This window comes from Peromyscus maniculatus, chromosome 3, assembly GCF_049852395.1.
Source record: "Peromyscus maniculatus bairdii isolate BWxNUB_F1_BW_parent chromosome 3, HU_Pman_BW_mat_3.1, whole genome shotgun sequence".
Lineage (NCBI taxonomy): Eukaryota > Metazoa > Chordata > Mammalia > Rodentia > Cricetidae > Peromyscus > Peromyscus maniculatus.
Window position 1 is genome coordinate 74,127,180 of NC_134854.1, and position 24,822 is coordinate 74,152,001.

The 24,822-nt window shown below is 45.8% G+C and overlaps 1 long non-coding RNA gene across 1 annotated transcript in view; it reads right to left on the reverse strand.

The window, feature by feature from the left end:
* Positions 1–24,822, reverse strand: part of LOC121827971 (uncharacterized) — a 36,862-nt gene that overhangs the window by 10,085 nt on the left and 1,955 nt on the right. Inside the window, exons 2-3 of the long non-coding RNA XR_006070326.2 lie at positions 16,057–16,244; positions 11,105–13,863 (exon numbers count right to left, since the gene is read on the reverse strand). This is a non-coding gene — a long non-coding RNA (uncharacterized LOC121827971). The remainder of the gene's footprint in view (positions 1–11,104; positions 13,864–16,056; positions 16,245–24,822) is intronic.

The window sequence follows — 24,822 nt, forward strand, 5'->3', positions numbered from 1 at the left end:
CCACTGCTTTCTCCTGCCCGCCGGAGGGTTGAGGAGCTCTGGGACCCTGCACTGCCCACCATTTTTCCGAATGGAGGACCTCTGGGACTCTTCACCCTGTTGGTAAGATTTCCCTCTTCCCTTTTGGACGTTTCCCCACAAGTGAGGATTCGCTCATCTCTCGACCATGGGTCTCCCAAAGTTCTGTGCCAGCATCACGTGTCTTTCGGGTTTCAGTCCTTCAGCCCGTGTCTGTGGTGGTAATCTAATTATACTGAAATATGATTTTGATTGTATGTTAATAAATAAAGTTGTCCGGGGGTCAGAGCTATTAGAGCCATAGCAAGAGTGTGGCGGTGGTGGCCAGCCTTTAATCCCAGGGAGTGGTGGTAGAAAGCAAAAAGATATATAAGGCGTGAGGACCAGAAACTAGAGGCATTTGGCTGGTTAAGCTTTCAGGCTTTGGAGCAACACAGTTCAGCTGAGAGCTATTGGGATGAGGACACAGAAGCTTCCAGTCTGAGGAAACAAGACCAGCTGAGGAACTGGTGAGGTGAGATAGCTGTGGCTTGTTCTGTCTCTTTAAATAGACTAACAGACAGGAGAAGAGGCCCTCATTCGGGAAGCTGGGACACCGCAGGCGGAAGGGTGAGATTTTGGCTCTGAGCTCTGACCTCTCGGCTTTCTCTTTTGCATTATTTCTGTGTTTCTTATTTAATAAAACAGTTGGTTACATCCATATCTGGCGCCCAACGTGACAAGAATCCATTGAAAACCACTTGGCTTGGCGGCGGGTCCGCTTTCCCGCAAGGGCGGCAGACCGGGTGGCCGGTTACCTAGTCCGAGCTGCCGGCTTCCTCGTTCGAGCGGCAGCTTCTGGCCCGGGCCTAGGTCTGTGAGCAACTTGCTTAAAGCCGGTGCTACAAACAACTCAGACCTGCCCTGCCGAACAGGGCCCTGCCTGTAAAGTCAACGCAAGTGGTCAAAGTTTAAGAAAGCCAGACCCAAGCTTTGACTCGGCACAAGAGGGAAAACGTGGCTGCATTTAAACTTTAGCCAGCTACGCCTTCTTGTTCTCTCTCTCTCTCTCTCTCTCTCTCTCTCTCTCTCTCTCTCTCTCTCTCTCTCTTTCTCTTTGGATTTACACCTGGGACACTAGGTGGTTGTTTTGAATATCCCCTCGGATTTCTACTGTTCTACGCAGATTTAATTCACTGGGATTTCTACTGTTCTACGCAGATTTGGTAAGTCATAAAGGAAACTATTTAAAAGACAATTTTTTTCCACATTTAAAAAAAATGGGCTTTATGTGTACATTGGAAGAAAATTGGTTTTTGTTCGAAATATTAGGCAGTCTGACAATGGAACAACTATATAATATTAGTATTGGTGGAATTATGCACCTTATCACTATGCTAATCCACATTTTAATATTTAAAAAGATAGTCAATTTAAGTGCCAGGATAACAGCTTTAGAAGATGTTGTTTCAAGTCGCGATCATAAGGTTGTAGAAAGAAAGCCTGTTTTCACACAGACACCCTTAATTTCTCCAATTAACAGTGAAGTTGTTTCAAATTGGGATCATAAGGATGTAGAAAGAAAGCCTGTTTTCACACAGACACCCTTAATTTATCCAATTAACAGTGAAGTTGTTTCAAATTGGGATCATAACGTTGTAGAAAGAAAGCCTGTTTTCACACAGTCACCCTTAATTTATCCTGTAACTGTACAGCAGGTGCCTGATCAAATGATGGCTACACAAAATAATTGGGCTCCAATTGAAATGTTGGATTTAAAAAGGTTTAAGGAGGCAATAGTATCTTATGGCATGCATTCCCCATATGTAAAGCAAATGTTAAACACTTGGTCAACATATAATAGGATAATACCACAGGACTGGCGGGACCTTGCACAAGGTGTTCTGGAACCCAGCCAGAGACTTCAATTTCTGACTTGGTTTAAGGAGGAGGCTAAAAATATAGAAAAACAATGGAGGGATAAAGGAATACAAGTTTGCCAGGATCAGCTTATGGGAGAAGGTCAATATGCTTCAGTACAAACACAATGTTTATATGATGTCCAAACCCTAATTTTATGTCGAACGGCAGCTTTGAATGCATGGGACAGAGTTGAGGAACCAGGAAAAAAATCTGAGTCATTTACAAAGGTGAGGCAAGGCCCAAAAGAGTCTTTTACAGATTTTTTACAAAGACTGGCTTCAGCGGTAAAGAGAACGGTCTCGGATTCAGAAGCTGGTAAGGCAATAATTGAATCTTTGGCCTTTGAGAATGCGAATGCAGCATGCAAAAGAATAATCAGGACTGAAATATGTACACCACACTATCGATACTTATTCAGGATTTCAATGGGCAACTGCTTTGAGTTCTGAAAAAGCTGATTCTGTAATCACTCATTTGCTAGAAGTTATGGCCATCATGGGTATACCTGCACAAATCAAAACTGATAATGCTCCATCATATGTCTCTGTTAAAATGAAACAGTTTTTTGCTTATTACAATATAAAACATATTACAGGCATACCACATAATCCTACAGGTCAAGCAGTTATAGAAAGATCAAACAGAACTCTAAAGGATATGCTAAATAAACAGAAATGGGTAACAAAAACCCCCAGAAATAGACTGCATAATGCTCTTCTAACTTTGAATTTTCTGAATGCCAATGAGAAAGGAACAACAGCTGCAGAGAGACATTGGATAATAGAAAAAACTACAGAATTAAATCAGCCTATATACTTTAAGGATGTGCTGACCTCAGAATGGAAACCAGGGTATGTATTACATTGGGGACGTGGTTTTGCTTTTGTTTCTACAGGAGAAGATAAGCTGTGGGTACCATCAAAATTGATAAAGGTTCGATTTGAACAAGAGAGACCTCTTAATTAGAGGAGGTGATAGTTCATCAACCAGCATGAACATCCAATTTAAACTAACTTGTATCAATAAAACATGCCTGTTCATTTCATCAGATAATAACTTGCCAAAAAGGAATATCCCCAAAATTAGTCTTGGGGAAAGGTTTTTGTTTTTGTCTTTTAGGAGAATGAAGGTTAAGGAATCTGAAGAACACTGGACAAATGAGACAACTGAAGAAAAGGGACAAATCATCTATCCCAAGAAACAGAGTGAAACGGTGTATGGGTATATATTATCTAAAAAAATTTTATGTCTTCCTAAATGTTTGTTTCTGCTTTTCTCTAAAGATTTAACACTCTTGGTTTTCTAATAGTCCCAGTTCAATTAAAATTTAAAGCTGACTTTGGAGTTGGAGAATGGCTCTCTCCTTCTTTAAAATCAAGCATGTTGTTAAAAGGAAAATGCAAACTCCCTGTATCATGCCAGAATAAGAGCCATCTTCTGCTATGGTACAGGACAAAAGCAAAATTAATTAAGGGACTATTCTATTACTAATCTCAACTCTTTGATTCTATTCTGATTCTTTAAACTTTTCTCAAAGTATAAATTTTATATCAAAATTTACAAGATTAATATATATATATACATTTTATACTTTGTTAAGATATGAATGGTCACATAGAGTACTAACTAATTCTAGAAAAAAGGCTAGCTGCATATATATGTTTTTGTGTTCGAGTCTCTTATCAGTTTTCTGCAGGAAATCATGGCCAGGCCTAACATCAACTGAAGTCTCCAGAAAGAAGATGGGGCCCCACAACAACAACAATTCCACGTGGACAATAATAATATCATTAAGCTGACAAACATCATCCATAGATCAGCTTTGAACTACAAGGTGCTCAGAGCAAATTTGAGATGACTAGCTGAGATGATCCAGTCTCAAAGACTACTTGAATAAGGACTTGAGATAAACCCTCAACTTTGGCATTATACACAGACTGGATAATGAAGGATATAGTTACCTCTCCTAGAATTTGACAATTAACCTAAAATTTTTCTTTCAGGATAAAGAAAACTTCGCCCATACCCAGCAGGAAGCAATTTTAAGAATACGACGCCCACATTCCCAAAGAGGTGGTGTGGGGCGGGTGGTTTTTTGGTCTTTTTAATGGGTTTTGGGTCTGGGATAATTTTCAGTATTTAGGGGGGTTGGTTACAAGTTATTGTCAAGGGTTAGGAAAAAGGCTAAGCAAAGGAGATTAGATTTAAGGTTCTTGTTTAAAAAAAAAAGAGAAAGAAAGAAAAGAAAAAGACAATTACTAGTTTTAAATACTTTACATTGGATTGAATTGTTTTATATTGTACACAAATTTGAAACTGATATTGTTAGAAAATGCTATATGTATATTTCTAATTGTATTTATTCCATCCATTTAACAATGTAATGCAAATTTCTGATCCTTGAATGTTATTATTATCAACTATTAGGATATAAAGAAATGAAAGCTAGTAGTTAGACATTATCATAGAACTTGTAGTCATATTAGATATGTTTTAAAAATTGAGCAGAGATGTTTTAGACAGGTCATCTTCAAACCCTTCAGAGATCTACAGAATATGGCATTTAAAATGTTTTAATAACTTAGAAAATTTTTCTTTTTTGAGACATGTCGGCTCCTGGCAGTACCAATCTACTTTAGAGAAAATATGGGCATTGAAGAAACTGCATATGGAGTCAACTTTCATTCTGGCAAAAGTTAGCCACTGGACAACAAAGTATCCTCGAATCAACAGGACAAAATGGACAGACAGATCACGAAACAAGGGACTACTGATTCTTGCCAAAACAAGTGTGGTTATGGCTTTATCAAAAGGCATCTTCTGAGGCCAGGACAATATGGCCCCATCCCTGAAGTGGCCTTCGCATCCGGAAAAGGTACGGTGCTCTTTTCTTCGAAGGCAGCTTAACAGGCAGAGGGCCGATGGATTCTGTTGTACAATGGAACAGCAGCTGAAAGCTCATGCCTCTCAAAAGTAGACTGGCATTTAATAGAGGGATGTGGAGAAGAAGAGGATGCTGAGATGAAGCCATATATACACAGCCAAGAAGTATGGACAGCTGAATTAAAAAACTGTCAACAATTTCCAGAAATTAAAATCCTGAATCATGACAGGACACTAGTGGAATTCAGGTGTTTCTGGTACATGGACTGTTCTCACCCAATGTGAGATTGAACTGTTGACCTTGTGTACAACCTACTTCACAAATGAGTCTGTCAGATACACTAAGCCTATAGGCTGAAGATGATGCCCCAACACTGTGGAGAAACCTCAGGTGACTGCCCAGGCAGCTGGCTGTTTCTGTCAACTTACAAATTTTTTGGAAGTTGCTTGTATACACTTCCTGTTTTTTATTTTTGTTAGCTAATATTATTTCCTTCTTGGGTCTCTGAGGGAGTTGAAGATTAGTTAGTTATGGTTGAAGATTAGTTACTTATAGTTGAAAAATTAATTAGGATAGAAAGTGCATTAGATACATCTTGGAATTACCAAAATAGGATAGATAATGGAATTATTTTCTCTGACTTGTCAAATACCTGTTTAGGTATTTATTATTTGTATATATTGTATATAGTTATTGTACTTTTGTGTATAGTTTTTCTTTTGTTAGTCATAACCTTTTGCTTTTTTTTATTAAAATAGAAAAGGGGAAATGTGGTGGTAATCTAATTATACTGAAATATGATTTTGATTGTATGTTAATAAATAAAGTTGTCCGGGGGTCAGAGCTATTAGAGCCATAGCAAGAGTGTGGCGGTGGTGGCCAGCCTTTAATCCCAGGGAGTGGTGGTAGAAAGCAAAAAGATATATAAGGCGTGAGGACCAGAAACTAGAGGCATTTGGCTGGTTAAGCTTTCAGGCTTTGGAGCAACACAGTTCAGCTGAGAGCTATTGGGATGAGGACACAGAAGCTTCCAGTCTGAGGAAACAAGACCAGCTGAGGAACTGGTGAGGTGAGATAGCTGTGGCTTGTTCTGTCTCTTTAAATAGACTAACAGACAGGAGAAGAGGCCCTCATTCGGGAAGCTGGGACACCGCAGGCGGAAGGGTGAGATTTTGGCTCTGAGCTCTGACCTCTCGGCTTTCTCTTTTGCATTATTTCTGTGTTTCTTATTTAATAAAACAGTTGGTTACATCCATACGTGTCCGTATGCAACAGCATATGGAGACAACATGTGCCCACTCAGTTCCACGGCCCGTGGTCTTTCGTACCACCTTCCACTAGCTATCTTGCGCCGTTATGGGTCCTCACTGACCCTCTGGGGGGAGGTCAGTCCACTCGACCTTATACCTCACTGTGGAAAATGCTTACTCTCTCCTATCCAAGGTCCTCCCTTATTCCACTCTCCCCCATACCCCTCCAAGCTCTGCTAAGCAATTACATCATCACCTATCTATCGCCAGGTTCCTTTCCATGACATATAAAATTGCCCTCCAGGCAAAGTTCATTCTCTTTGCCTGCCTCGTGCCTCTAATTCCTCTTCTTGTCTGTAATTTTATCACTTAAATCTTTTCTCTCTGTCACTTAACTCTGTTGCCAGGACCTCATCCACCTGTTCCACCTGCAGGACCTTGGCACACAGCCCTGCCCCACAGGCTGCCGAATGACAGGGGTGGCAGATTAGCTGCAGAAGATGTCTGGTCACTTGACTGTATTGCTGCTGCTGCTGCAGCTACCACCATCGCCGCCACTCACCCTGTTGAGGCAAGCCAGGTGGAGCATAGGCCCCCGCCACTGCCGCTGACCCATGGCTTGGGTTTGTTCCTCTGCGGCTGCTGGCACCATGCCGCAGCCCTGAGTTGGGGGGGGGTCCCTCTCTCCCACCTGGCTGCACTGCTACTCCGTTTCCCAGTCTCCTCCATAGCACCACCTCCGAGATCCAATGCATTAACCATAAAAGTTTCCCAGGAAAACGGTTCTTTGTCTTTCTTTGAAAAACCTATTTCCTATGTGTGAATGGAAATGTATGATTGATGGGGCCGCCTATATTTCTTTCTGACCTTTTTTTTTCCTTCTTTTTGTCGAGACAGGGTTTCTCTGTGTAGCTTTAGAGCCTGTCCTGGAACTCACTCTGTAGCCCAGGCTGGCCTCGAACTCACAGAGATCCGCCTGCCTCTGTCTCCCGAGTGCTGGGATTAAAGGCATGGGCCACCACTACCCGGCCTGACTAACTTTTTTTTTAAATAATTTATGTAACTTTATTTTATGTGCATTGGTGTGAAGGTGTCAGATCCCCTGGAACTGGAGTTACAGACAGTTGTGAGCTGCCATGTGGGTGCTGGGAATTGAACCCAGGTCCTCTGGAAGAGCAGCCAGTGCTCTTAACCGCTGAGCCATCTCTCCAGCCCCCTGACTACCTTTTAAATGCTTCAGTTTATATGTTTCTTATCTGTTCAGTTTATTTGGGGAAACAAACAAACAAACAAAAAACCAAAAACCCCATATAACCATGTGTTCAGTTGCCATATTTGATAAGGGCAGTCACATGGTCAGGCACCATCTTAAATAAGGTGAAAACAGAGAGGTCATATGACCTCACTGCCATCTTTACTAAGGGCACCAGGAAGTCACTTACTGACTCAGTTGTGGGCGAGGGCAGCATGCTCCTATGTCAGGATAATGTAGCAATAGTAATGCTTAAGAGATTTTAAATCTTTTAAAAATACCATGTACTTTATTTTTGATATTTCAAGAAGACATATGAGAAATCTTGAACCTTTTCTTGGGAGCAGTTTTTAGGTCTCTTGATGAATGATTCAGGATATAAATACCAATTGTACATACTTTTTAACCCAAATCTGAAATTTCACTAGGACTCAAAAGTATGAGCCTAGATACTTATTACCTGCTTTTCTGTGATTCAGATTTCCATACTCATTGGGAATACTAATATATCAAACATTTATGTCCTCTTATAAAGTAAGAATGCATATAAGCCTCAAAAGATCAAAAGAAGCCATGGGTTCCACTTCACAGAAGTCAAAAGAACTCCAGATAAGTGAGTTTTCCTCACCTGTCTATTTCTGAGGATGGCATTTTTCTCTCTCCTGGTCTCCAATTACTAAGACCATGGACTTAAAGGTTCAGAATAAGTTCATAAAATTTTAACTTGTCTCGAGTCTGTATCTGTTTCAGTGGGCTTCCATCTGGCCAACTAATGCATCCAGGCATCGGCTACTGACTTCAACCTGTGACACATGGACTTGCTGAAGACTGATGTGGACCAGTCCAGCCAAATGCAATTATTTCCTGTCTCTACAGCTAAGTCAGATGACCACATACTGATAAATACCCCATTGCCTAGGTTCCCTCCTTACCTTTAACTAGCCAGAGTCCTGACCACCTGCGTCCTGTTTCAGCTTGAAGCAATTATGGAGAAAAATATGTCATCTTGTGCTCCCTGTTCCCAGGGCAGGCTGGAGGGCTAAGTTCAGGATGGAACCCCTGGCATAGGGGACCAAATGACTACAGGAAACTGGACCCAATATTGGAATAAGATAAGATGCTTGACCTTCTTTATGCAGAACAAAAGAAGTATTACATGACCTTAAGAAATTATTATTTCTGTATAAATCATTAAGGATTACAATCTGGCTGTACTCACAGATCAGAACTGCAGCTACAGGGCCTTAAAAATGATAATAGATTTCGATATCACTGCCAATGGTTTAACAAATGCCTCTCCTTACTCAGGGTCTACTCAGGCTTAAGAATGTGAGCCTCCCTGTCCCTGCTGACTTCACTAAGCTGTAACTAACTGGGAAACCTGTCTATCCACATCTAACAGATTTTGTTCCCCCAGTCCTCAAACACCTGTAGAGCTCTGAGAATATGGCACTTAATATAAAAGCCTTTTTATGATGAAGAGACATGTCAGCTCCTGGCAGCATCCTGTATCTCCTCCAAGAAGATGGATGGCCACAGAAGAACTTCCACCCAAAAGCTTATGGCAAGGCTGGCCACACAGTGAAAAGCTGAGATCCCGTCCAGACTGTGAATAAGAGGAGAAACAGGGATCAATTGTCCTCTCTGCCAAGACAGGTAGGATGACCTCCCCAAATTTCTACTTCACAGAAAAAAAAATCTGTCAGATCTTCTGGGCCTATCAGCTGAACAAGTGCTGCCTTTGGGGCTTCTGTCCCCCATTGACCATGAAGAGACTTGGGATTGCTGCCTAGGTAGCTGGAAAGCTGTCTCACTTCTTCTTAAATTTATCCTTCTCAGATCTGACAATGTTTAATTACTAGGGTACCAGTTTAACAGCCCCAATCCAAAGATTATATATACATGCTCTCCAATTACAGACAGCTATGCCTCATTCACAGACTTCATGGTATAGGATAGACTGGTTTCATACAGAATACACTGGTTTCAGATATAACTCCAGAGGTTCAAAGTTTTAATATTGATAAATACAATTTTGATAAACTGATAGAGCATTGACTACAAAGAGTTTTTAAGAATTCTTTAATTTCTATGGATTTTGCTATGATATCAACCTATCCAGCTGTCTTACAGATACCTGCAGGGTCCTGGGAAAAGTTCTGCTACTGTATCAAGAAATCTGGTCTGATAAAAACTTAACAATCTCCATAGCTCATTTCTGACCCCGCCTAATTTTCAAGCATATTTTGCAGATTCATTGTTCCTGCCTGACCTCCAGAGAAACAGCAGATGCCATGGCTTCTATACTCCTGATTGGTGTGCCATTTTCCCCCAGGCTCCTGGAACATCACTGCTGCAACCTGTCTCCTCGGCTCCCTCAAGGAACAGACGCCTGAGATCTCCCATCATGCGCAACTCCTGGCTTCTCCCTGCCCCTTGTCAGCTTGAAGCAGTCTCCAGAATTCAGCACCTTTGTCCCCCCACTTGATATCCATAACTCACCTTTTTATAATAATCAAAAGGGAGGAATGTTGGTATTCTGACCCACCCCTTGGAAACCCGCCCCTGGGGGCCGCCCTGTGTCCAGATGTAAAAGCCTCATTATAAGGAAAGACCCTTTCTTCTTCTCTCTCTTCCGCGCTCTCTCTTCATTCCCACGAGGTGTGCACCCTCGACCCCTTGCCTCCCCCCTTTCTCTCTGCCCTCCTCTTTCCCTGTCTTTCCCTTCATCCCTCTATTATAATAAACGTGTTTCCACGTGGATGCAGCACCTGGGGTGTGAGTGACTGTCCCCGGGCTGCTGCATCTGCCCGGCATATTTCCCTGCACACATGGGATACTCTGGCCTGGCCAGCCGGGGTCCCTTCGCGTCCAATATCATAACACTGAAAATCTATCTCCAATAAATAAATGAATGAATAAATAAATAAATAAACAAACAAACAAACGAATAAAGCCAGCCGGAGTCCCTTCACATCCAATATCATAACAATGAAAATCTATCTCCAATAAATGAATGAATGAATGAATGAACGAATAAAAAAATTCCAAATAAGGTTAATGGAAAAATTATAGGGTTTTTTTGTTTTGTTTTGTTTCTTTTTTGGCTGGGGGAGGGGGTCTGAGACAAGGTTTCTCTATGTAACAGTCCTGGATGTCCTGGGACTCACTCAGTGGACCAGGCTGGCCTCGAACTCAGAGATCCGGCTGCCTCTACCGCCCCGAAATCTGGGATTAAAGGCGTGCACCATCACCACCCGGCAAATGATAGGGTCTTAGTTAAAAGACGCATCTTGTCTAACACCTTTTTGCTACTTGGCTGTAAAGCAAGAGTGCCTCCGTGATGGAAGCCCCGAGAGGAGAGACTGTATGTCTACTGCCTAGAACTGTGCCTGGCACACGTAGCCATTCAGTGAGTGTGTGTGGTCAGATGAAATGCCCCTACGATGGCATCAGGGTTTTTAATCCTTGGGTAAAGCACTGTAGGAAGCTGTGGGATGGCAGAGGGCATCGACTCCTCTGTAAGGCAAAAACGAGCAGTGGGGAGAGGGCCGGGAGAAGACAAACACCCAGTGGCTCAGAGGTTAAGAGCACTGGCTGCTCTTCCAGAGGACCCAGGTTCAACTCCCAGCATCCACCCGGCAGCTCACAAGTGTCTGTAACTCCAGTTCCAGGGGTCTGACACCCTCTCACACACATGCACACCATCAATGCATATAAAATAATGATAAATCACTTTAAAAACAAAACACCAAGTTCAGAAGATTCTGGTCTTATCTGTTGTAGGAGTTTGTTTACTTCAGCATGTGGTCTGAGTAGTCTGACTGTGAGCGGCAGTTGTTCTGGGAGAAGCTGGTGGGCTTCAGGGAGAAGAGATTCTTCCAGTGTCTTCATTCCGGGCTGGACACTTCCCAAACCAGAATCAACCTGAAAAGAAATGCTGGGCGAGACACCCACTCACTGAGCTTAACTCACTCCACAGAAGAACTTGGAAAGTAGATGCATGGAAGGGCGTGGTTATCTGAGCTCCAAGCCAACAGCAGCGGTGAACACTGAAATGACGTTAACTCTCAAAGTCAAGATGCAGAGAGAGAGAGAGACAGACAGACGAGAGACAGAGAGACAGAGACAGAGAGAAGGACCCACAAACTCACTCAAGACATTCAAATATCTGTGATGGGGAATGGCCACTTTGTGCCTGGGGCGGTGCTGGGTGTTGGAATTTATCATCAAGTCACACAAAATAATCTGCCAAGTGGACAGCTGAACATGGAAGTTGTGTGGCAAATGTTCTGGGCATTGTGAGCTCTCTCTCTCTCTCTCTCTCTCTCTCTCACACACACACACACACACACACACACACACACACACACACACACACACCCAGAGCCAAGTGCTATAACACTGAGCTCCAGGCCCAGCCCCTTCCTTTCAATAAATCCTACCTCAGGAAAGGAAGGAAACCTCCCGGTTAGGCTTGGGGCAAGAGAAACATGGTGGCCAGAAGCCTCCTCTGTGCTCGGGCTTCTCACCAAATACACCTATCTGAGGGAAGTTCTCCAGAATCTACTGTGTAGTCCTGTGCCTCAGATGATTTCAGCTCCTCTGCAATAAAACAACCTGACTGGACTCAACTTCCAGTTCCCAGCCAGCCTGATAAATCCTTATCAGCCGCTCACGTCGGGAGGCTTAAGGCAGAGAGTGAGGCTTGCTTTTCTCTCCGATCCCAGGCCTCAGCCTTAGAGCGCCCTAACAAACCAGTTCTCAGTGGCCTTTCAAATACTGTATCAGTTGTCTTTCCTCCCCACCCCACCCCCAGAGACACAGGGCGGGGGGCGGGGGGCGGGGGGAGAGGGAGGAGAGAGAAGAGGGAGGAGCATGGAGGGAGAGGGGAGAGACTGACTTTGGAAGACTGTAAAGAGCTGCATGTTTTCCACAGCATTTCAGCTCATGAAAATACTACAGATGTTAACTCACCGGAGAACACAGCCAGCTGGAAGTGGGGCTCAGAAAGAAACACAGAGCAAGGCCCTCCAGCAGATGCAGTCCTTTCCCTGGGGCTGTGGGAGTCCCTCTCGCCTGGAGGACTGAGCGCATCTATCCGATACCCTGTGACTGTGTCAGTCAGGGAAGGGCGTCTGCAGGCTTCTAACTGATGCCATTTCCATAGCTGAAGACCAGGTCTCCTTGGGAGTCTATGACAGACACCAGCTCCTCCCAACCTGAGTGTGAACAGGCCCTCACCTCTTCTCGTGAGGTCCCCAGCCCTCAGTGTCCCCAGGTCCCTCATACTTTCCTATGAGACCCCCCCATCCCCACCCCCAGACCCAAGCACCCAACCTGTGCAACCCAGCCTTCCAGGGCGACACAGGGTGACTTTTAACTTGGATTAGAAGCTTCGCTAGATAACCGCCTCCTCCTGTTCCGTCCTCTGGCAAGGCTCCCCTTCTTTAATTGGGTCACAAGTGGCTTCCTTCAGAGGTACTGTTCAACTTTGAGAAAGTCCACAAGCAGAAACGGAGAGGATTCAAACACAGGAAATGGGGTACATGGCTGTTAGCAAATTCCCCTGTCTCCAGGTCCCTTGCCACTAAAGAGGCATGGGCAGAGAGGAGGGCGCAGGGAAGCCGAGGCCGTGGCAACGGATGAGGACATGAATTTGAAAGTTTACAGGCCTTTGTAAAGCAGTGGCTGTTCAAAAGCACAGAGAAGGACCACAAGGGCACCAGGGAAGGGCACTCACAGACTAGACACCAAGGAACCGTAAGCCCAGGAAGCAGAACTGGCTGTGACCCCCTGCTCTTCTCAGGTGACAGGGAACCTCTCCACTTGCCCTTCAGCTGTAACCACAGGATGATGGCCTGACGTCCTCCGCATCCTGCATTTAGCAAGCTGAATCAATACAGATGAAACAGTTCCTGCATTAGCCCACTTTTCCCCATTACTATAGCAAAATGCCAAAGACTGGATGAGTTATAGACAAAAGAGGTTTGCCTTGGCTTACCGTTCTAGAGGTAAGAAAGTTCAAGATCATGGCACCAGCTTCTGCTCAGCTTCTGGTGACATGACCACACGGCAGAACAGGGGAGGGACACAGGCTTGTGTCCGGGGCATGGGTGCAAGAGAAGACAGAGGCCAACCTGCTTCCAGCGGCCCACTCTTACTGAAGGGACCTAACTCCCTCCCTCCCAATGGACTCCACTTCAGAGAAAACTAACTCAGTCTCTTGACAAAGACATTAACCCACTCTGGGGATAGTGCCACATGACTTAAAATCACCTTCTGAGCCGGGCGGTGGTGGTGCATGCCTTTAATCCCAGCACTCGGGAGGCAGAGCCAGGCGGATCTCTGTGAGTTCGAGGCCAGCCTGGTCTACAGAGATCCAGGAAAGGCGCAAAGCTACACAGAGAAACCCTGTCTCGAAACCCCGCCCCCCCCCCAAAAAAAACCAATCACCTTCTAGTAGTACTCATCTCTTACATCCCGCCACCATCAGAGACCAGGCTTTCAGCACATCCGCCTTTGAAGGAGAAACCACAGCCAGACCAGAGCCGTTCCTAAGGCAATGGAATAATAAGTAACTTTAGCGACAGTTCACCAAGCACAAGGCACTAGAAGCAAACAATCTGTCGGATGATTCGGTAAGCAACACACTACCATTCTAAGCGATTAAAGACCGGAAAGCTAAGTACAGAGAGGTGAAATATCCGCACGAGCCACATAGTTATGAAATGACCAAGCCTATGCCTGGACACAGGACAGTGACCTGCCGCAAGCTGTCCACTGGGCCTTTCTGCAGTGAAATCTGCGCTTTCCAACAAGGTAGCCTCAGGCCATGTGTGTCTGCTGGGCAATCTGTTCCCTCGTCCATTCACGAGTGCGTGCAGTCACTTTGTTGTTTTTTTTTAAGGAGATCTTTCTATGCAACCCAGGCTGACTTCAAACTCCTGCACTCAAGTGATCCTCCTGTCTCAACTTCCAAAGAAGCTGGGATTACAGGTGTTTTTGCCATGGCACTAGAGTTGTTGAATACTAAAATGTGACCAAGGAACTGAATTTTAAATTTTATTCAATTTTTAATGAACTTAATTTCTGTCAGTTTGTTTTTCGAGACAGGGTTTCTCTGTGTAGTCTTGGCTATCCTGGAACTCGCTTTTGTAGACCAAGTTGGCCTTGAACTCACAGAGAACCGCCTGCCTCTGCCTCCCAAGTGCTGGGATTAAAGGCATGTGCCACCACTGCCCGGCTATGAACTTACATTTAAATATCACATGTAGTTAACTATCAGTTCAGGAAGCCCAGCTCAAGCGGTCCAACTGTTAACACTGAAGATTACTGTGCCTGATGTGGGTCAAGATAATGAAGCTGGGACAGGCTTCTTTATGTACGTGACAAGGGAGATGTGTTCCAGTGAGCTGCTGCTAATGCCATGTCACTGTGCTGTTTTCTGATGGCCACCCATGTGGCAAACTTACTTTCTAATCACAAGAGTGAGTTTGGAAAAAGTTATTTATTTATCTTTATTTTATGTGCATTGGTGTGAAGGTGTCAGACCCCCTGGAACTGGCGTTACAGACAGTTGTGAGCTGCCATGTGGGTGCTGGGAATTGAACCTGGGTCCTCTGGAAGAACAGCCAGTGCTCTTAACCTCTGAGCCATCTCGCCAGGCCAAGAGAGATTTTTTTTTTAAAGTATTTTTTCTTTTAAGTATTTTTTAAGAGTAAAAACAATGTGTGTGTGTGTGTGTTTGTGTGTGTGTGTGTGTGTGTGTGTGTGTGTGTGTGTGTGTGTGTGTGTGTATCACATGCATGCCAATGCTGTGGAAGCAGAAGAAGGCATAGGATCGCTAGAGCTGGGGTTACAGGAGGTTGTGAGCTGCCCCATGTAGGTGTTGGGAATCAAACTAGGGTCCTCTGAAGGAGTAAGAAGCGCTCTTAACCACAGCACCATCTCTCCAGTTCCCAACAGCAACATGTCAGTTTTTAAAGCTCAATAAAAACATACAACACTTTAAGTTGTCTTGGTTACTTTTCTATCGCTGTGATAAAAACACCACAACCAAGGCAACATATAAAAGGAAGTGTTTAACCTGGTTTATGAGTTCAGAGGGCTAGAGTCCCTGACAGCAGAGTGAAGGTATAAGGACTCTGTCCTTATTATGTCATCAGCCTGCGACGGCGTCCCAGCCTAAAAAGTGGGCGTGCCCTCCCACAGGCCCTCTTTCCGTATTTTCTCTGTACTTCGCACCCTGCAGTCTCTCTCTCTGTCTTTCTCTCTCTCTCTCCTTTCCCTCCCTCTCTCTCTCCTTCCTCCCAATAAAGCTCTAAAAAGGTAACCATGGCTCATGATTCTTCCACCACAGCAGCATCTAGCGCCAGCCACTAGCGCCGCGTACCCACTGCAATAGCCACGGCCAGCCAGGAGCGCTGTTTAACCCCTTCAGAAGGAACGGCTGAGAGCTCACATCTTGATCCACAACCATGAGGCAGAGAGAATGGGGGGAGACAGACAGACAGACACTAGGAATGGTCTAAGTCTTTTGAAACCTAACACACCTTCTCCAACAAGGCCACTCATCCCAATCCTTCCCAAACAGTTCCACCACCAGGGGGCTGAGTCATCAAATACAGGAGCCTAGGGGACCATTCTCATTCAAACCCCCACAAGGGCCAAAGCTCTTCTGCAATCCTCGACCTTAATCCCCTCAGACTAGCTAGAAAAGTCTGTGTCTGTTGTAAGAACACATGTACCTGACTGTATACCGAGGATGCAAATGGACCGAACTTGTGTGTTCTTCTACAACATTCTCTTTATTGGAAACATCACTTCCTTCAGCTTCCGTGTGGACTGTACATGCATCTCTTTCACTTTGCACTGAGTGGCTGAGTCAGATTTAACTCCTCCTCTATCGATGGACATCTTCATTATGAAGTTTTGCCTTTAAAGATGACATAGCCAAGAGTGTCCGTCACCACGGAGCTGCAGTTTTATGAGACTGCTCCCTAGTGGACCTTCTTGCTATTAACCTCCCAAGAGAAATCTCCCCACCTCTTCTTTGGTACTACTAATAGAACAAACTCAGTTTTTGTTCACCCAAAGCCCCAGGCCTCAGACTCGAGTCTTGATTGGTTTAAGTCAACCAGATGATTCCATTCCCAACACAATTAGTTGGTTAATGTCTGGGTATCTGGGTGCCATTCTGCTCCGTGGGAATAGCATTTTAAAGTGACTGGCAGTCTTAAAAAAACACAGGGCACACAGGGACATCGTGCAAGGCCATCATGCAGCATGTTGATTCTGCCTTTAGCCACCAGAGAACGTAATAATGAGAGGCAAAGAAGCTGAGAACGGGAGAGGGTGACGGAAAGAACCGCAAAGCTCTACTGAGTTGCCGACGAACCAATCCTGGAGCCGCACTACCTCTGGACCTCTTAGAAGTGGTTTTCTTTCAGGTAATTGAGGTAAATTAGGCTTCTGTTAGAGCCAAGAGCACCCTAACAAAGACAAGTTGGTTCAAAGGCAGTGTACAGACTTTATTATGCAAGGAATCCCAAACTAGCTTCTGTTTGTCCTCCTAGTATGATGCAGAGGAGTTTCAAAGCGCTGGCTGTGCCTTGCATCCTCTGGAATGGGAACTCTCCTGCCATGGAAGGTGAGGCTTCTCGGTACAGCTCTCCATCAGGTACCCCCGCCTACTGATGCACGTGGATGATACTGAATTAAATATAAACCCAGAAGTCCAACAAGGCTGAAGGCAGAGATCTGCCTGAGCATGCTTCTCAGCCTTCCTCATATCACATTGCAGGCAGGAAATGATCACATTTTAGGGCACTCTGGGGTAAGAGGGCAATATTCCTCAAAGCCAGTCACTTTCGGCCTAAGGATTCCAGTTGCCTTAGGTCTTGTGTGGTAAGGAAGAGAACAAGTTTGGTACCCATCAGAAACTCATTCATGGGCCACTGGTTTTGAGTGCTTCTTTAAAACGATTCACTGTGTTTAACTGATTCTAAACCTATCCCTCTCACATTTTAACATCTCTGAAATTCAGATGCCTCTTAAAAACCATGTGATGTCATCCATGATGTCACTTCTTACCCTCATCTATTGGCCCTTCCTGGTGAGGGCAAGGAAACCTCATTGTCTTTGGGTGTTATTATTAAACATGAACAGATCTGAAATTTGACATAATAAGAATAAATTTCTGGAGGTGGGTGATAGTGCTAATTGCACTGTGAAGGTCCTCATGCAGCTGAACCCTTCCAGAAAAAGGCTTTTTTTTTTTTTTTTTGGTCTTTTGAGACAGGGTTTCCTTCTGTGTAGTTTTGGAGCCTGTCCTGGATCTCACTCTATAGACCAGACTGTCCTCAAATTCAGAGGTTCACCTGCCTCTGCCTCCCGAGTGCTGAGATTAGAGGCGTGCGCCACCGCAGCCGCCGCCGCCGCCACCGCCACCGCCGCCACCACTACGACCAGGCGAAAACGACTTATTTCTATGTAATGTAAACTACCATAAGGAAAGGGAGAAAAACATCTCAGCCTCAAACCTGCACAGGTGTCAGTGACTTGACGGCAGAGACAAGAGGAGACTGCACCTGGGGCTAGAGAGACGGCTCGGCGGCTCAGAGCACTGGCTGCTCTTGCAAAGGACCCAGGCTTCATTCCCAGCACCCACATGGTGGCTCACAAACATCCATAACTCCAGTTCCAGGGGAACCGAACCCTCTTCTGAACTCCAAGAGCACCAGGCATGTGTGTGGTGCACAGACATACATGCATGTAAAACACTCATACACACAAATCTAAAAGTGTTCTTTAAATGCTGCACCTTGCCTCTGATGGCACAGATGGTGATACTGTGTGGAAAAACAAAACTAGATGTAGACACCTGAGCTCTTAACAATACTCCAGACAGTTGATTCATCTTATGACTCTCTTAATGTTTCACTTGACAGGCAGAACGGCAAGACAATAAAACTGACCCTGCAATTCCCCCTCTGGCCTCAGATCACCGTTCACACTGGCCACCAGGGGCTGTTCAGGTGTGCTAAATGCCCCTAGTCTCCCCGCTGTGCTGAAGGAGCCGGTGGGAGGAGCCTAGGGGAGCACTGGGTATGCATTCCCCAGCCCTCCACCAGTCCCTGCAGGCTGACTGTGAGTGCATTCCCCATCAAAGGCCATTATTCTCACCAGAAGGAGGTGGACAGCCATCTCCTACAGCCTCCATTCCCAGGGGACCTCCTCTCCTGACCGGAGAGCCCAGTGGTAACAGCTGCCCACGCTTCCTCCTTAATTCAGCCTTACCCTAGTCTGTGAGGTCACCCTCATCCTTCAGACCAGCAGTTCTCAATCTGGGGGTCCAATGACCCTTTCACAGGGGTTGCCTAAGACCATCTGAAAACACATATTTATATTACAATTCGTAACAGCAGCAAAATTACAGTGATGAAGTAGCAAGAAAAAGAATGTTATGGTTGGGGGTCATCACAACATGAGGAACTGAATTAAAGAGTTGTAGCATTAGGAAGGTTGAGAACCACTGCTTTAGACTATCCTTTACAAAAACCCTCCCCAGCCTCCCCTGCCCCAGCCTCCACCTGCCCCAGCCTCCATCTGCAGATACTCTTTTTTTGTTTGTTTGTTTGGTTTTTCGAGACAGGGTTTCTCCGTGTAGTTTTGCGCCTTTCCTGGAACTCACTTTGTAGACCAGGCTGGCCTCGAACTCACAGAGATCCGCCTAGCTCTGCCTCCGGAGTGCTGGGATTAAAGGCGTGCGCCACCACCGCCCGGCGATACTCTTTATATCTTGTATCTTCGATATGTTTTGGCAATAGGCAATTCTTTAGATTTCATCAACTACATAATATCTCCAATATGACAATCAAGGGGTAAAGAAATATTTCTAATATCACACTTCCAAAATTCACGGCTGACTACAGCCAAGCAAAGTTGAACGTGTAGACATCTTATCCATAGTGTGCTTGAGTGCCGGTGTCTCTTTGGGGCCAGGACTACCAGGAACACATAGGAAAGGGCCTCACAAGCAAGTTGCCCTGGGAGTTCTTCTGTGTGGCCACGTCAGGTAGGTCTTCCTGCTCTCCTCCTAAGCGCGCTCACACCCCTCCTGTGCACACCTCTGCCTGCCACCGTGTCTGCCCTATGCTTCTCCCACAGCTTTACAACTGGGATTCTGCTTCCAAACATTGCCCCCCCCACCCCCCACCCCGATACCAGAATGTTTTCTACAAAAACAGGGCTGAGGGGGCACGTTCTGTGTTTAAGTTCCTTCATTGCTCTCCGTGGCTTTTAGGACCGGCTCAGACTTTTAAATGCAAGACACAAGGTGCTCACAGTTTCCCCCTACCCACCTCCTGAGCATTACCTCCTGTTGCTCACACATGCCTTTTATGCCTGCCTCGTGGAAAGGCTTGCTAATTCCTGAGCACACCATGCTGGTGCATAGCTCTGTGCGTCTGCACAAGCTCTTCCAGTAACTAGAATGCCCTTCCTTCCCCCTACCAGGGTATTTAGTATTCAGCTCCATTATCATCCCCTTGGGGAAGACTCACTGGACATTTCAAATTGATGGAGCAGCATTCTGTGTATGTATCTCCCCTGAAATGACTCACATCTAGGGTTTTGGGTGCCTGTGAAGAGCACAGGGGCTATTGAATGAATGCATTAGTGCGGTCTATCTCCTACTTCTGTTACTTCATCATATTGTTTTAACCAGGACACCTGTTGAAGAAATTGCTATTCTTTTTCTCAATATTCAGTTCTGCCCAGTGGCGTTGTGGTCAGTACACCCAAGATAGCACAAAGCAGTGCATTCACCACCTTGGAAAACGAGCTCTGGCACTAAAGACAGCCTAACATTTGCATCGAGTAAATACCTGGTACTCAGCACTGTTACTTTGCATCCGGACTCCCAGGCACTATAGTGAGACATGGATCCAATCCCCAATACATGCAGTGTTCTCAACTTTCCTAAAGCTGTGACCCTTTAATTCAGTTCCTCATGGTGTGGTGACCCCCGACCATAAAATTATGTTCATTGCTACTTCATAACTGTAATTCTGCTACCGTCAAGAATCATAATGTAAATATCTGGTATGCGGGATATCTGATATGCGACCCCTGTGAAAGGGTCTTTCAACCCCCGGATTGGGAACCACTGCCCTACAGCTCGGCTATTCAGAACAGACTAGGCCCCTGAATGCCAGGTGTGATGGCTGATCTTGGTTGTCAACCTGACACACCTGGGAAGAAGGAACCTCAGCTGGGGAACTGCCTCCATCAGATCAGTCTGAGGGAATGTTTGGGCGGCGCAGTGTTTTCTCGATGGCTGATTGGTGTTGGGGGGCCCAGACCACTGTGGGTAATGCCCTCCCGTAGGCAGGTGGTTCTGGGCTGTAGAAGGAAGGAACTGGGCAAGCCAGGAGGAACAAGCCTCCATGGCTCTGCCTTGGCTTCCTTTGATGACGGACTGGGACTTATAAGCCAGACCAACCCTCTCCTCTCTCAAGTGGCTTGTGATTGATGTTTTATCACAGCAACAGAGAAACAAAACTGAAGTTTTGGTTTCCCATATTAAGACAACCAGGACAGTTCCTCAGGTGAGGCTCCCTACTCCAGTGACTCCAATTTGTGGCAAACTGACATCAAAACCAACACGAGTTGTACCTAACTTCAGCCAGATTAGCTTTCAGCCTGGGTTAAATTATTTAATCTGTTTATGCCTCAGTTTCCCCACCTGTCACATGGGAAAAAAAACTACAAGGATTTAACATATGAGTGTTTCTAATGGTACTCACCCCAAAGTAAGTACTGTACAACCATGCTGGGCTCCGATTTACTGCTATGTAACTACGTTGGTTTATTTTCTTGCACTAGCAAGAGGAGAATAGCTAAGGAGCAGAAAGCGGCCATCTTGGCATTGGCTTTTTCCTCAGCCGAAGCCTCTGCTGATTTCCCTAACATCCAGTTAGTGAACCTGTGGCTCATAATCATGAGAATCCTCCCCAGTATTACCAGGGTCCTGCTGAAGGGACATGGTCTTCCCTCTATCAGGCTGCCATGTGTGTTTCTAGTCCTTACCTGTCACAGCAGGATGACCAATGTTCTGCCATCTCCTCATACTTACAGCGTCTGCGTTTTTTAAAAACATTTAATTTTTTTTAAAGATTTATTTATTATGTATACAGTGTTCTGCCTACATGTGTTCTTGCAGGCCAGAAGACAGCACCAGATTTCATTATGGGTGGTTGTGAGCCACCATGTGGTTGCTGGGAATTGAACTCAGGTCTTCTGGAAGAGCAGTCAGTGCTCTTAACCACTAAGCCATCTCTCCAGCCCAGCAGCTTCTGCATTTTTAACCTGAGTCTGTAGCGATTATCCCAAGGAAGGCCCTGTCTATACCGTCCACTAAGGACACCTTAAGTCACCTAACGAGGAGCTAAGCAAGTGCTTGCTGATCTACACTCGTGGACTTGGTGGTAGCACACCCGTGGCTCCTGGAAAGCCCAGGAGTGTCCACCCCGCTCCCAGTGATTTAAAGACGTTGGGGGCCTAGAGAGAGATGGTTCAAGGCTAAAAGTATATGCTGTACTTGCAGAGGACCCAAGTCCAGTTCCCATCACCCATGTTGGGCAATTCACAGCTGCTTGTGATTCCCAGCTCCAGGGGAAACCCATACTAGAATTAATCAGCCAAGAATCAGTGGTCCAGTGGCTTAGTGCCCTAGTTCCTCGCTCCAGACATCTTCTGGAACCATGCCCACAGTCCCCAACCTTTGCACTTAAGGATAAAAATGTTTTTTTGAATAATGAAAGGACGCTGATGTCGAGTGACATAATTCAGCTCTGTCTTCCATTCGGCTCGTTTTCTGGAAACGGAGGGCCTGGCCTATGTAAACTGGGTTGCTGGTGTAGCACCCTTTGTTCAGCAAGCCGGGCTAAAATAACACATGGCCTTTCCAGTTCTGCCTGTTGACTCTTCCCTGTGTGCTCACCAACCTTCTGGATGCTGGTGGCATTGTCCACCTCTAACATGAGATGGAATGCCAGAATGGGGATTGGAGCTGACTTCACTCCCTAGCATTTAACACCTGATGCTCAGTCGGTAACAAGGTTCTGGTCACTAAGGTCCATGAGAGAATGCCAGCTTGACAGCACATCCAGCCTGCTGGTTTTCCTTGACCCTACTCCTGGCACACACAACACAAGCCTTCCTGCCTATCTGGTCTTTTAATTCACTCATGGCCACAGGCAGGAGACAAAATCGGACTTTTAACCAAATCATTTTTATAAAGAAGTCAAAGCAGATGGACCCTGGTGAGGGATTCAATCCTTGCTCTTACTTGAAGGTGAAGTCCTCACTTAATCCTTTGCATGGATGACCACTCTCCCAGCCAACCGCTTCACCCTAGACTCTCCAAAGGCCACCCGAATTCTCCTACAAAGTTGGTTACGTAGTATCTTGTGGACACTTCGATTCACAAAAACCAGGAAAGAAAGTCCTCCTTACCAGGAAGTATACCTTGTATCTTAAGTGAAAACAAGAAGACCCTGAGTTTGGATCACTTTATTTAACTGCAGAAATATAATTAGCTACCTTTTGGGTAGAAAGGCGAAGAGATGAAGCTCACTAGCCAACCAACGGGAAGAGGGAAGGAGGAGAATGGGTACTGGACTCGGAAGAGCGCCTGGGCGCTGGGATCCAGACACAGGTGCAAGCCAACTGGGAAGCCCTTCCATCAGGCTCCAATACTTCTCCCCTTCCCCTCCATTAGCTCACCCCCCTTCCCCTCCATTAGCTCAGCGCTCAACTGGAACATACTCAGGAATAACGGTGGCGGGGTTTTGTTCTTTAAATCAAGACTCCCCAGAGACACACAACATATGACCCCAGGGCTTCTGAAGCATTCTACAGATTGTGCCAGGAGGTCCCTCCAGGGTTTACTGAGCACCATAGGAAGCGTCAGGCCTTTTTGCTCATCCCTAGGTGTCACAGCCTGGCACCCAGCACGCGTGTGTCAGAGAAGTGCCTTTGTTAATAAAGGTTTTGTAATTCCTCGAGTCCATCGGCTCTCCAGCCAAATGCTCATAAAATCAAAACAGGGCCATGACCATGGAACAAGACACAGTTCAATGTCAGTCACTGCCCACTGCACAGCGCAGATGATGGACTGCGACTTGCCAACCACAACCCACATTCCATTAGGGTCTAGAGAGCAGTTTCTCCATGTAAAGTACCTCACGGCCCCAAAGTATAAACACTAACCTCATAAATGACGGTCAAATGCTTTCTTAGAAAAGGTACTTCCTTTCCATTAACAAAACCCACTTTAAAAAAAAAAAGAAAAGAAAAGAAAGGAAAGTGAACTGGGCCTAAATCAGACTCAGAACTGAAACTAAATCCCCAAACCGGGTCCTTGCAGCTCATTTATCTAACTGGGCATTTGAGTAAAAGGAGCATTATCTGTGGCTTTGGCACAAACGCATTTCCTTCTCTGAGGGTACAGTTTGAACACACCAACACACCCATCAATAAACTTGTGGTCCTCCTCTCCTTGCTCAGTAAGTGAAGCCAGACTGTCCTAGTATTTTTAAAATAACCTTGGGGAGGAAAATGCAATCAGAAGCCCACCAGGGTAAGAAGAAAATGGGGGGAAGGTAGTTGCTCCCTTTATGTGATCTAACCCATTGGCTTCAGAGCGGTTTGCCAAGTTCTTCACAGGGCGCTTGTACCCCCTATGGCCTGCCCCTCCCCCAAAGGAAAGGTGAACCGACGTGGCCAACAGAGCCACCAGCTGGGCTGGCGTCCAGAGCCCTCGTGGGGAGGCGGCGACCACAGCCTCCAGAGACAAAGTTCTGTAGTGCACTGACTTCTATTATACTCAGAGTCGAAGTGTCTCAGAACTTTGCCTCAAAAGACCAAACCGGCTGTCTTCCTCTAGAAGTTTCGTCCTGCAGGTGTGCTCCCGCCACCCCGCCACCCCACCCCCAGCGAAGGCAAAGAAGAATCACTCATTAGAGGCAATTTAGCTCAGGATGAGACCAATAGTGGAACGGATCATTAATTATGGAAAATTACTGCCGCCGTCAGCAAGAGTAAAAGCCCAGGAGAAACGGTGTCCTAACAGACTCTGGTGGCGATGTCACAGCAAACAGTCTGCTGGAATCACACAATGCCCCCTCCTTCCTACTCACCCCACACCAGAACCTATACCCGGTCCAGCCCCCACCTCCTCCCGGTCTGTTACTAAACTTTGGCAAGAAGCTAACTCACTCCATCTAAGTTGTCGTAACTTTTTACCTTCCCAGCTGGAAAGTTAGTGGGGGCGGGGAGGACCTGCACGAGGACAAATTCCTGGAGCTGGGAGTCAAAGCTGGAGAGCACGAGCCGGAGCAGTGCTCCGCGGATGGGACGTCCCGTGAAAGCCAGGTTCTTCGAGGCCTCCCCTTCCCCCAGCCATTCTCACCACGCTACTCCGGCTATCCAGCTGCCCGCGCACAGTC